This window comes from Sus scrofa, chromosome 8, assembly GCF_000003025.6.
Source record: "Sus scrofa isolate TJ Tabasco breed Duroc chromosome 8, Sscrofa11.1, whole genome shotgun sequence".
In the NCBI taxonomy this organism is placed as follows: Eukaryota; Metazoa; Chordata; class Mammalia; order Artiodactyla; family Suidae; genus Sus; species Sus scrofa.
In genome coordinates, this window is record NC_010450.4 from 102,996,483 (window position 1) to 103,009,292 (window position 12,810).

The window sequence follows — 12,810 nt, forward strand, 5'->3', positions numbered from 1 at the left end:
GACAAGCCGAAAACCTCCAAGCCCGGGTAAGTCCACCCAAGAGCACCACACAAACTTCTCTTTTGAGTATGAAGAGCTATTGGGGCATTTTGCCAATTGGTTCTGACGTGTATCTAACACGAGGACTGTGTGTTTGCGGGAAGTACTTTTTTGGGCCTCCATATCAGTCGTCATCAGAGGTTTTGTGACATTTCTGTTTTCTGGTGTATCTGTGTTCCATTTGTGTGATTGGTGGTCTTGTTGTCTTTTGTAAAATGACAAACTCAGATTCAATTCATTAGAAAGATTTTACCTCTGAAACTATGACTAAAGAAAAAAAGATGATTTAAAAAAAAAAAAAAAAAAAAAACATATGGCAGCAGTACTCTTTGGGCTCCAAAAAAAGTTGATTAAATGAAACTCAAAAAAAATAATAGGGAGTTCCCGTTGTGGTGCAGTGGAAATGAATCCAACTAGTATCCCTGAGGGTGCGGGTTTGATCCCTGGCCTCGCTTAGTGGGTCGGGGATCTGGCATTGCCCTGAGCTGTGGTGTAGGTCGCAGTCTGGTGGGCTTGGATCCCGAGTTGCTGTGGCTGTGGCATAGGCCAACAGCTGCAGCTCTGATTCAACCGCTTAGCCTGGGAACTTCCATATGCTGTGGGTGTGGACCTAAAACAAAGAAAAAAAAGTGGGCAAATTAATATGGATACAGAAGGTGATAAAAGTTTTGTAAAGGTGATTTGATAAGAGAATTGTGTACATTGTTAAGATCAATTTAAGATTAGATTGAATTTAGGTAAATGAATTTTATCATTAACAGTAACCTGGTGCAAAGCTGAAATTTGGTTTCCTGTTAAGAGAACAGTTTTCCTGGAATATTGAGGTGCTTTTGATAACAGATTATAACTTTCTATATCTAGCTAATTTTGAGATTTCCAGAGGACCCCAAGGCATCTCAGTGAGAAATATTGGTTAAAAAATTTAAAGAATTCTAATAAAAAGATATTATTTTACTTGATTTTTTTTTTTTTTTTTTTTTTTTTTTTTTTTTTTGGCTTTTTAGGTCCGCATATGCGGCACATAGAGGTTCCCAGGCTAGGGATCTAATCGGAGCTACAGCTGCCAGTCTGTGTCCCAGCCACAGCAACACAGGATCCGAGCTGTTTGCAACCTGCACCAGCTCACAGCAATGCTGGATCCTTAACCCACTGAGGGAGGCCAGGGATCAAACTTGGCAATGTCATGGTTCCTAGTCAGATTTGTTTCGTTTCTGCTGTGACGGGAACTCCTATTTTACTTCTGATCATGCTTTTGACCCCAAAGTTCAGGATGGAAAAACTTATTCAGTGAAGTTGTCACAGAGAATAAATACTTATGATATGTGTCACTGCTGGCCTTAAGTTTACTGCTTGAAGCACATATACAACGTTTATGTGATGATTGGGTATAATTGGTAAAATGTATAACCATCTATAAAATGTTTCACATTCAACATACCTCTGTACTTGTTTGTTATGTCTGATTAGTTTACCCTAATGTGAATAACTAGGCCAATATGTAACAAAAAGTAGGCCTGGCACCAAGGGACATAAATGGACCCAAAGTAGGCCACTGAGCCACTCTGGAAACATTGGGAAAATATATTATCAATGCTTTCTATGGAAACATTTGCAATTAAACTGGGGGGAAATGATAGAAAAATCTTCACATACTGAGATATGGGGAAGTCATCCTGGCCTATACATGAGTTAATTTGAACTTTAGGCCAACCAAAACAGCCTGTGCTTTAATCATTAGAGGGAAAGAAAAACACATTCATGGAATAATACAAAGATGCATTTTGATTATTACACTCATTGTACTACTGATTTTCAAATGTTTTTCCGGGTACTATGACAAAGTAATCAAAGAGAGAGGTAATGTTTTCGTAATACAAAATACTGATTTTAAGCTTGGAACTTGAAATTATTTCCAACTGTGTCCATTCCCCAAATTAGGTAGGACTACTCCCCATTTCAGCAGAAAGTAACCAAAGCAATCAGTGCCCCATTCCCTCAAGCACTGGAAAAAATTGGAACGGAAATGGAACTAAAACAGAGTTCCTCAGCCAAGTTTATGATTAACCTCTCTATCCAAAACTTGATTCACTTTCTTGTTTTGTACCTGTCCCTCCTCAAGACTGAAGAGTGTTAAAGAAAAGGGGGAAACTAAAACACAGCTGGACTCTATGCCCCCCACCCCACCCCCCACCTGCCATGTACTTTGCCTGCCTTTTGCCTGCAGGAAAACTTTGGTCAAAGTTTAATCAGAGAAGTGAGAAAATGCAGAAGTAAAGCAAAAGAGTTAAATGAGACCAAATAATAATAGTTTAGTTTAGTCGTTAAGCAAAATCAAGGACCTTCTTAAGGTTCCTTCTCGAGAGCTATAGATAATATTTGGAGCTATATCCTGTGAGCTGTCTTGTAGAGACTGCAATTCCTGTTTACAAGCTCTTTTCACTGATTGTCAGTGGGGAAAGTCAGCCTTTGGACGTGAGTCTACTCTCCCCTGCTCCCCCAGTTACCAGCCTCTGAAATAAAGCAAACTTTCCTTTCTATCTACCTTGCCTCTTTATTAGCTTTAGAGTGATGAGCAGCCAGACCCCACTTTTGATACCAGTAGTATTTGATACCAATATTATCATATATAATATGTTAGTATATGATACCAATTGTGTACGATACCGGTAGTATATTATTGCTTGTAAACAAGGCTCTCTGTAATTGCTTAGGTCTTCTAGGGGAGATATTGTGGGACCATAGTTCATGTTGTGAAAAAATGAATCCGTGTACAGCTCCAGTACACTCACAGAGAATAGAATGGGAGAGAAAAAGTGGAAACAATAAATTTCAAGTAATGAATCTGAGAGTTTATTTTCACTTTTTGGCAGCCCAGTAAAACAGGTAGGAGCTCTGGTATTTTCAAACTGTGTGCAGTGAAGCCCTAGGAAGCGATCCTAAGAGCCACCACCAGGGGGTGAAAAAGAGACAAGTGCTCAAGGTCCAGGCCATTTACCTGATCCACCGAGAGAAGTTCCACTGCCCTGGGATGTGGCGATTAGAGATCCATTTAAGAGTTAACTTGAGGAGACCCTGTCCTGGCTCAGTGGAAACAAATCTGAGTAGCATCCATGAGGATGCAGGTTCGATCCCTGGCCCCACTCAGCAGGTTAAGGATCCTGCCTTGCCATGAGCTCTGGTGTAGGTTGCAAACACAGCTCGGATCCAGTGTGGCTGTGGTGCAGGCCAGGAGCTACAGCTCCGATTCGCCCCCTAGCCTGGGAACCTCCACATGTCACAGGTGCGGCCCTAAAAAGACAGAAAAGAAAAAAAAAAAAAAAGCTTAAAAAGCAGTGGCCTGAATAATGCACAAATCCTTATTATGGCTTCCAAGACAATTCACTTCCAAGTAGTTCCTCCTCAGACATCCTCCCACTGCCAATAATCAGTGGCCTCCTTCCTGGCCTCCTAGAGATCTTCCCTCAGAGAAGTCTTCCCCAGACACTGGCTCATTCCCTCTTCTATGCTTTCAACCACACCTGCTTCATACATTTAGCCATCATTATATTAGTAACATTGTTTTAGAAACTTTTGGTTTATGTGCCAGTTTTCCTTGCTTATCTATTTGCTCTAGAGAGAAGCACTTTAGTTATTTTTATATCTCTGACATGCAGCACAATAATTCTGTGAGTTTGACAAAAATACTCAGCCTCCATGAGCTTCAGATTTTCCTTGAATAAGTATCCCACATATTATTTGGGGCCTTCGAGACCCTCTGATATGGCTTGTCATCTCTGTCTTACCAACTCACCATGACTTCCAAAGCTCATGTCACCCTGGATGTAAACCTGAATATAAAATTCAGAACCTTCCAGAGTTTCCACAAGTAATCTAATCCCTACAAAGAGTTTCTCACAGTTTGTAAAGTCCTTCCTGAAGATTTGTGGGGTCAAAGGGAATGCGTTCATACAATCCTACAAGTTCCTGTCTAGTATTTATGTACCCTGCCTTGCCTTCTATTACAGTTTTATTGCCCTGTTATTTTTATTTTTATTTTCTCTTTTGCCTTTTTCCACTTAGTATTCAGTTTCTGAGCTTTTATCCAACTTCCACTTCTTTCTTTTATGTCAATAGCAACAAATATTCTCCCCTTTGTCATAAATACAATGATGGTCACTTATTTTTCAAATGTGTGCTTGAGGTCTTACCCTGTTCCTGAGAAGATTATCTTTACATTCTGTCACCAAAAGAACAAACAAAAGGCAAGGCTCTCTCTGAAATGAATTCTGATAAATTCAATTTTCTCTAGATGTTAAGGCACAAAATGAAGAAAATAGTTATTAATATATGGAATTATTTAAGGATTAAATTATATAATGTATATAAAGAGCATAACATGGTGACTGGTACATGGTAGGAACTCAATACATTCTTTGGTTTCTATAAAGAAAAATGTCAATGTTGATAAAGGCTGATCAAGAACTGTACAAGTCAGCCTGCCACAGTTTCAGGGATGAGCAGAAGACAAATGACTCCAGGGTCAGAGACAGAAGATTTCATTACTCCCAGTGATAGGAGTAGCCACAGTATCAGCATTTTCTCATGTCATTTCTCTGAGCCTGATTCCCACAGAATAAAGTAGAGACTACCAGGTGACATCTTCACATGCAGTCGGCTGCATTACAGGAAAGGAACCCTGACTTAAAGGACCCAAGCCTTTTATGATGGGCAGTAAGCCTGCCTGAACTTTCCTCTGGAAAGAGACATTGTCTTTATTATACCAGACTGAAAACCAGTCTGCCATTTCCTCCAGGAGATAGTTCCTCTATTTACTGAATCTGTTTACTATGAAAATATTAAAAAAAAAAAAAACAGAATTTTTTGCAGAATTTCTGTTTGCAAGATGTACAGAAATGGGAGACCCCAATGGAGAATTATCTCCCAGCAGATATTTATGAATAAAATCACAAATTTTCTAAAAACTGTAATAAATTTAATCTGTATGAGCTCTGAACTAAAACTTGGGTTACATGTACAATAACTATCATTTATAAAATGGGAAGCTTCCAATTAACTCAGTCTTAGATATATCTTGATACCCTTATCAACAGTATGTCTTAAAGTCAGAGTTCTCATCATGGCTCAGCAGAAACAAATCCAACTAGGAATCATGAGGTTGCAGGGTTAAGGATCCTTACTCAGTGGGTTAAGGATCCGGCGTTGCTGTGAGCTGTGGTGTAGGTCACAGATGTGGCTCAGATCTGGCATGGCTGTGGCGTAGGCTGACAGCTATAGCTCCAAGTAGACCTCTAGCCTGGAAAGCTCCATATGCCACGGGTGCGGCCCTCAAAAGCCAAAAGAAAAGACCAAAAAAAAAAAAAAAAAAACCAGTATGTCTTAAAGTCAGTTATTAGGCAGTATCATTCCTTATATATCTTTGGTTTCTATTGTATGTGATACTCAAAAGAATGATTAAAAAAATAAGATTTCCTCGTTCTCTGAAGAAAGTTACTCTAGCATAATACTTTTTTAAAGGTATTCAAGAAATCGTTGCTTTCTTGCTTTCCACCATCTTTTTGGAATAGCACCTCAATGTCCTTTAGGAAAATTATCTTTTTCCTCTCCGGACCCATTTTGATCGAAAGTGTCCTGTTCTCTCCTAGGCAAGAGATAACCATGTGATCCAAAACAGGCCAGTTGGATACTCCTTTGCTGGAATTTGAATTTCAAGCCAGCAATTTGCCTTGAGGAATCAGTGGTTTCTACATTTCCCCCTTAGATTGACCATGTTCTACAACTTTCCTGATATTCATGTGAGTAACTCAGCATCTCTTTGATCAATTCTTTGTCAGTCAGAGTTAGTTTCTCTAGTTTGAAACAAAAGAATCTTAATCACAAATGTTGTCCTTAAAGCTGAGATTATTTCAAGGGTGTTATGAGAAATATACATACCATGCATATACTTTTTTTTCTTTATCTTTGAAAATGCTAAGTCGGACTGGTGGTAGCCTTATAATGACATAATCAGATCCAGTATGATCAAATGAGCTAAACAATTCAAATGTTACGCTTGCCAGTCTTACAAAATATTACGTCGGATCATTACACAGTACATTTTAATATATTTTAAAGTGGAAAACACCATAATAAAAATAAACAATTATTCACTTGGATTTTCTCTGAAATCTGACAAAATGCCTTAAGAAGATATTTTAATGAAGCACCTTTGGGAAAAATTCCAATGAAATAAAACCACCAAAGCCCACATCTAATGTCCTTATTTATTTAGCCAAAGTGCTTACTTGCATGTAACTGATAATTTACGTTTTAATAGATTGTTAATAAATAAATCATAGGAAATAGAATTCTTTTGTGTAAAAACTATACCAAATGAGTTTTGTTTTAAAAAAAAATCAATGGGATGATGGTGTTTCTTTCCAGCAAAGTTAAATTCTAGTGTTATAAACTTCAGATTATTCTGTAGCAAAATGTTAACTCAGTACAGAGCAGCTCCTCAATGAGAAATTAAGGTAAAATTCCTGATGGCTTCCACATTTTCTGTAAATCAGTACATTTTGGACAGTTGTTTGATTCCACACATATCCTAACTCTAACCTTGATCAACTGTCTATTTTGGATGTTATTGTTTGTCAGTGTCATTTACTAGAAATTCCTTTTGTGTGCATGAAACTATTGTGTGTGGAGTGTTGGGTGATATAAAAGAGAGGCCATTCCCATGTTTTCTGTTGTCTATGGAAAAGCATTCTAGCAGCTCTGGGGAGAATGCATTGAAGCCAGGGGAGCTTGAAGCTCCTTTTAATTTCCAATCTACTCCTTGGTCTTTCAATGTCTCTAGCAGTATCATCTTCCTTCTATATATCACAGGAGGCAATCAGTCAAATTTGGCAATTTAAAGTGAGCAAAATATTGTAATATTCAAGTATTCTACCAAAATTTTGTAAGGTTTTTTTTTTTTTTTGCCAAAATATATTATTTAACAATTCACAAAATGTGGAATCATTTTTTCCAAAAAGATTACTAGCTTTTAATTTATTTTTATGTTATACCTAGTTTGATAATGTTCTAACAGTATGACAGAAATCTGTCTTTAATGTAAAATATTAAAATTAATCCCAGAATACAAATTAATTACCAAGAAAATTAACAAATTTAAAATGAATTTTTTATAACATAGGGAAATGGAGAACCAATATTTCTGACATAACTTCATATTATAATCATAAATTTAATTTTTTCCACTTTTATTATGTGTTTTTCAGAAGGAATTACCATTAACAATATTTGGCAAATTTTTAATTTACCTTTGGACATTAATTATTGCTTTATTACCAAATAATTTAGCATCTATTTTCTTTACCCTCTACAGATTGCTTTCAAGTAAACTGAAAAAAAAAATCATCAGGTTAAAATAAGGTTTTTACTGATAGATGTAGTTGAGATTGTTTAAGAGCTTTTATCCTAAGTCCTGCAAAAGATTCACTTTTATCAAATAAGAAAGTAATAAATAAGCAAATTTTGTAGAAAATTTTATAGAACGTGCATAGAATTTGGAGTCAGGTACAGATTCTGTTCCAGCCAATGCTGGACAACTTGACATGCAAGGAGATAATGGAGCAGCAGTTGTCATTCTTTTTTGACATTATACTTTCATTTTTCATTTACCTTTTCAGTCATCTTTCAGGTATCCTTATATAAATAATATGCAAAAAATTAAATTACATTGCATTTTATATAAATAGCTTTATAATATCTTTATGACAAATCAATTATAAATACTTGGTGTTAGTAATATATACTTACATTTTAAAAATACATTAAAGTGCTACCATACCTAGGGTTAGTAAGAATGTAGCAATTGTACAATTCAAGGAACAGGCTTCCCTGAGAGTTTATCTTTCAGTTTTAAAAATCTGAGTTATTAAGTTCATAATATTTAAGTCACAATTCAAAGCCAAGGGCTACTTGAGTCAGAAGTGTTTACTTTTAAAACGCAAGAGTATTTAACATTTTAGCTATTACACAAAATTCTTTTCATAATTTTTATTCTTTCTTGAAATTCTGAAAAATTTCAAGGTAAACTCAGGTTCCAGGAGCATTTATCTTTAGAAAAATAAATCATATCACTCAAGGAGAAGCTAAATCACAGGTGTGGATTTAGGGTTAAATCCACACCTGTGATTGTGTGGATTTGTAGAATGAGGACCTTTTATGTTATAGTCTAGTTCGGAGGCATCCTGATGAAGCCGAGCTTATGTATATCATTTTATGTAGAGACATTTTATAGATCAGACAATATTCCAGAGTAAAGAGTTTCAAGCACATTCTTGATATTAGTGTCTGCAAGACATCTCCAGTTTCCAAAAGACAATCAGATTGTCAATTAGTTTCTACAGAATATGCACCCTAGTTCCTAATTAGATTATTTCGAAGACTGGAGGTACAGATTCTCCAAGGTGCCCCTGAAATTTAAGTAAAAGGACATTAATGGTAAGAAGTATATAAGCCAAATGCCTTTCTTTTACAATTCCCTGTGAAAATGATTTATATATGATTTTATGCGTGTTAAATCTCTTATATATAAATATTTAATTATAGCATTAAATAGTCAGATTGACAATTAAACTATTCCAACAAAAAACTAACCAAGAAAGAAAAGCTAAGATTCTGGTAAACATTTTTCTTCCTTCTGATAACTTTCTGAACGTTCTTTTACACCAAAAACATGCCACCTTAGTGCATTTCAAATTCTTTATAAAGGATGTCCAAATTGATTGCTAAAGAAGTTACGTGGCAGCTTGTAAAAGTTAGCAACAGTCATGCCAGTGTGGCATTTACATGTCCTTGAACCGAGGATTGCTGGAATAAGAAGCAGAATTTAAAGCTTTAAAAAATTATTCTCCCATTTTCATCTGAATTGGCCTCTTCGCAATCTTCTGTTTGACTAGGCTTTGGCAGGGGGAAAGAGGGAGTTGGCAGAAAGAGGGAAGGTTGAGGGTTGTTAGTGGAATGGAGGAAGGATGACATCAAAGAACATCCATCGTCTGACACTCCATAAGAAAAACCAGTTAACTTCATACATTGCAGCCAGAGGCCAATTTAAGTGTCAGTGCCTTGGAGGCATTGAGGTCATCTTTGGTAAATTAGCAGCCACATCATGATGCAAAGCTACATCATGATCATCAGCCAGGCCAACAGAGAACACTTCCTGAGAAAGGCCACCTGTTATGGTTCTTTGTAGAATAAGAGTCATCAAGTTCTTTTTTGGAGTTTCTGAATCTTGGCATGTGGTTCATGGCCTAAGATTTGATGTGCAGAAGCAACCATAAGTGTGTAAATGCTGCATTTACCATATGTGGTATTTAAAGGTAACACATGTAAATATTTTTAAAACAATATAGGGAGTTCCTCTTGTGGCTCAGCAGGTTACAAACCTGGCTAGTAGCCATGAGGATGCAGATTTGATCCCTGGCCTCACCCAGTGGGTTAAGGATCTGGCAATGCTGTGAGCTGTGGCATAGGCCGCAGCTACAGCTCCAGTTTGACCCCTATCCCAGGAACTTCCATATGTCACACCTGCAGCCCTGAAAAATAAGCAACAATAAAGTTTCCATTGCTGACCAAGCCCTTTGAGTAAAAGCCAAGGGCATGCCTCTTCAGCATCATGGTGGCAGCTAATTTGCACACACTTGAGCCTGGCTTAGCTACTTGCTATATAGCAATGCATCCTTACATGTTTTGGGTTGGTTCTTATTTTTGCCAACTTCAGTCTTTGATTTCATTTTGAGAAATCATTTAGAAATTTTGAAGTGGTCTGTGTATTGTTGGGCTGCACCTAAGTCCTTTACTTTCTGATAAAGCAAAATAGAACTCAAAGGCATGTGTGACAAAAAAAAAATCTGAGTATCTAATTAGGGCAAACCAAACAACAAATAGACTCACAGCAGTCTTATTTCAAAGCTATTCTTTGAACTTAAATTTTCAGCCTTAATTTGAGTCCTTCATTATATGGAATAGATGTTTTTCAGAATGTTGGCTGTGATATGAAGCTAATACTGGTGATTTTTTCATTGTCTTACATGATAAAGGCATATTTCTAACCCCAAACTCCTCCAAACAGAATTGAATTCCAAAATTTCTAGCAAAAAGAGACTGAGTATCAGGTTAGACATGAGATTGCTCTTGGCCTTACTAGACTTCACGCAAAGTCCCTTGAGAATTTGCAGAATTACCACCCCTACTGGAGATGTTTATTCTATCATTGCTGCCAATTTTCAATGATTCCGAAGTGATAGAACTCCCCACATTCCCCAAATTCTTTTGACCACATGTTCATGATTCCCTAAATTGAACATGTTTTTCTCTTTTGATTGGGTATATACTATACAAATGTGGGTCCTACAGTGAATTCAGATGGAACAAATGAAGAACGAGTCTGGAACTCGGTCTTCTCTGAACTTGTCTCTGAGGCTAGACTCAGAGCTAGACCATGATTCCTACATGTTCCACATCTTTCCTACAAAGGAAATGAGCTAAACCCAATATTTCTAAAAGATTTCACTGAAGAACCTCTATTGAGAAGAAAAAATGAATGTGTTTGAAACATAGACCCTTTAGGAAGATTTCTATCATAGGCTAAAAATTCAGGCTATTTGTGAAGTCTTAAGTCACAATATGTATTTGTTTTCATATATAAAATATTGAATAAAACTGAGATGTCAGCAAGATGGACCATGCATATTTTGTAACGACTTATACTCCAGACTAGTATATTTCTCCGGTAAGATGCATTCTGTAGTTTTAAAACCTGACAAGAAGTTTCTTCCTGTATTAAAGTCTTCAGAACTTGTTTCTAATGATGCTAGGCTGTAATACCATACATCGTCAGTAGGTGTCACCACTTCACATAATTTACTAGAAGGTGAAATTCCTTTGTTCACTGTCCAGCAACAAAGTAGTATATTTTAAATTTAGCATCATTAATGTAGAAGGGGCAGAAGGTAGCTTTATTTAAAATCAGGATATTTTCTACTAGGAATCTAGAAAAAGTTAAATTCTGTAGATAAATGCTATGTGAAATCAATGGGGGGATAATGGCTGCGTCCCTTGGAGAGGCATCCATTGTTTTCCTAGAATTTGGGATAACAAATGTACTTTTTTGATAGATTTTATTCCTATTTTGCCTGCAAAATTTTAAAATAAATATATAATATTGTTTCTAAATATACTAAAATAACTTTCTTCTTAAAGGGGAAAAAAAAATAACACAGTATTGTGGAAACTCATGGGATTTGGAGTCAGACCTAAATTTGAGCCCATCTCTTCCACTTACTATGTGGACACTTAAACAATTTACTTAAACTTTTTCTTTTCTTTTCTTTTTTTGCCAGAGTCCTTATATCTTACTTACAAGGTTTACACATCTGACAGTTTTTAGATGATGAATAATGTATGTAAATCTCCTTGCACATAGTAGGCATTCAAAGGCCATAGTTATTAGCAGTAGTCATGTTTCAGCAAAGCCTCAGAAACTACATTACCAGCATGGCATATGGTAGTGTTGAACATTATTATTAATAGTAGTAATATTAAAGTTAATTTTAATTTGCTCTAATGCAATATGAATCTAACATTGAAGAAGTAAGTATATTTCCATATCAAATCAAGTTCCACTTAACTTTGAATTTGATATTAAATCTGCTCTTTTCCTTGGACTCATTTACAATAAGCACACTGTCTGAAGGCCAGGCAGTAGGGAATAAACTGTAAAGATCAGGACATCCTCCCCAATGGGAAGGCCCAAATCCAAGTATGGAGGATATAAGGGTGCTGGGTACATTGTAGTGCTTAAAAGAACATGAGCTGCATGATTGCGTATTTTCCAATCAGCCCATCTGGGATTTTGATTACCTACCTCTGTCCCATGCACAGAATGGAAAACGGCAACCATTGAAAAACTTACATCATGGGCAGAGGTCTAATTGAGGTTTTGTGTGTACAGTTAAAACAACATTCTACATTGGTCTTGGCATTTTGCATTTATAGGGACACATTCAGCACACTCATACCACATAAGCATAGCATGCAACTAGAAGGGAAACAAACATGTTTTTTCCCAGTATAACAGAGCCATATCTGCCGAGGCTCTGACACATTGATCTCAGCTGGTCTTTATTTCACCATCTGGCCCCCTTTCCAGAGCTCCCTCAAAAGGGATATCTCTAACTAACCCATCAGGGCCTTCTCTCCCATACATCAGTCTATGTAGAAACAACAAAGGAAGTCAATTGTGCTGATTTTCTGTGTAAGGCACCATACCAGGCTTGTTAGCAGAAGCCTCCTCCTTCACCCAGCCTGGCTGGCCTCCCCTTCGCAGTCAGGAGTCTCCATTTAAGTCCCTTTTAATGAGAGGAGCTGAGAGCGAACTCAATAGTCCCAACCTTCCTCTTAAAGGAACTAGGCTCCACCCTCCCATCACAGCTACTTCCAACAGCATTCCTAATAAGACTCAATAATGTTTTCCTGTGATACTTATTCAGTGCCTACGCATTTTTATTTTCGGAAACAACAGTGCTGTTGGTTCACCAGTTTGAGCTTATTCCATTAGTAGTTCTGGACCACTTCTCAGTTTGTTGGGTGAAACTTTTTTACTGATGAGATGTGTTCAAAGAGAGGACAGTGTGCAGAAGCTCTTTCTGCTTCCAGTTATTTCAGTGATTTATTTGGAGCCAAATAAGCCACTTAATCAAGGAGTGTTTAAATAATGCAGGGGTC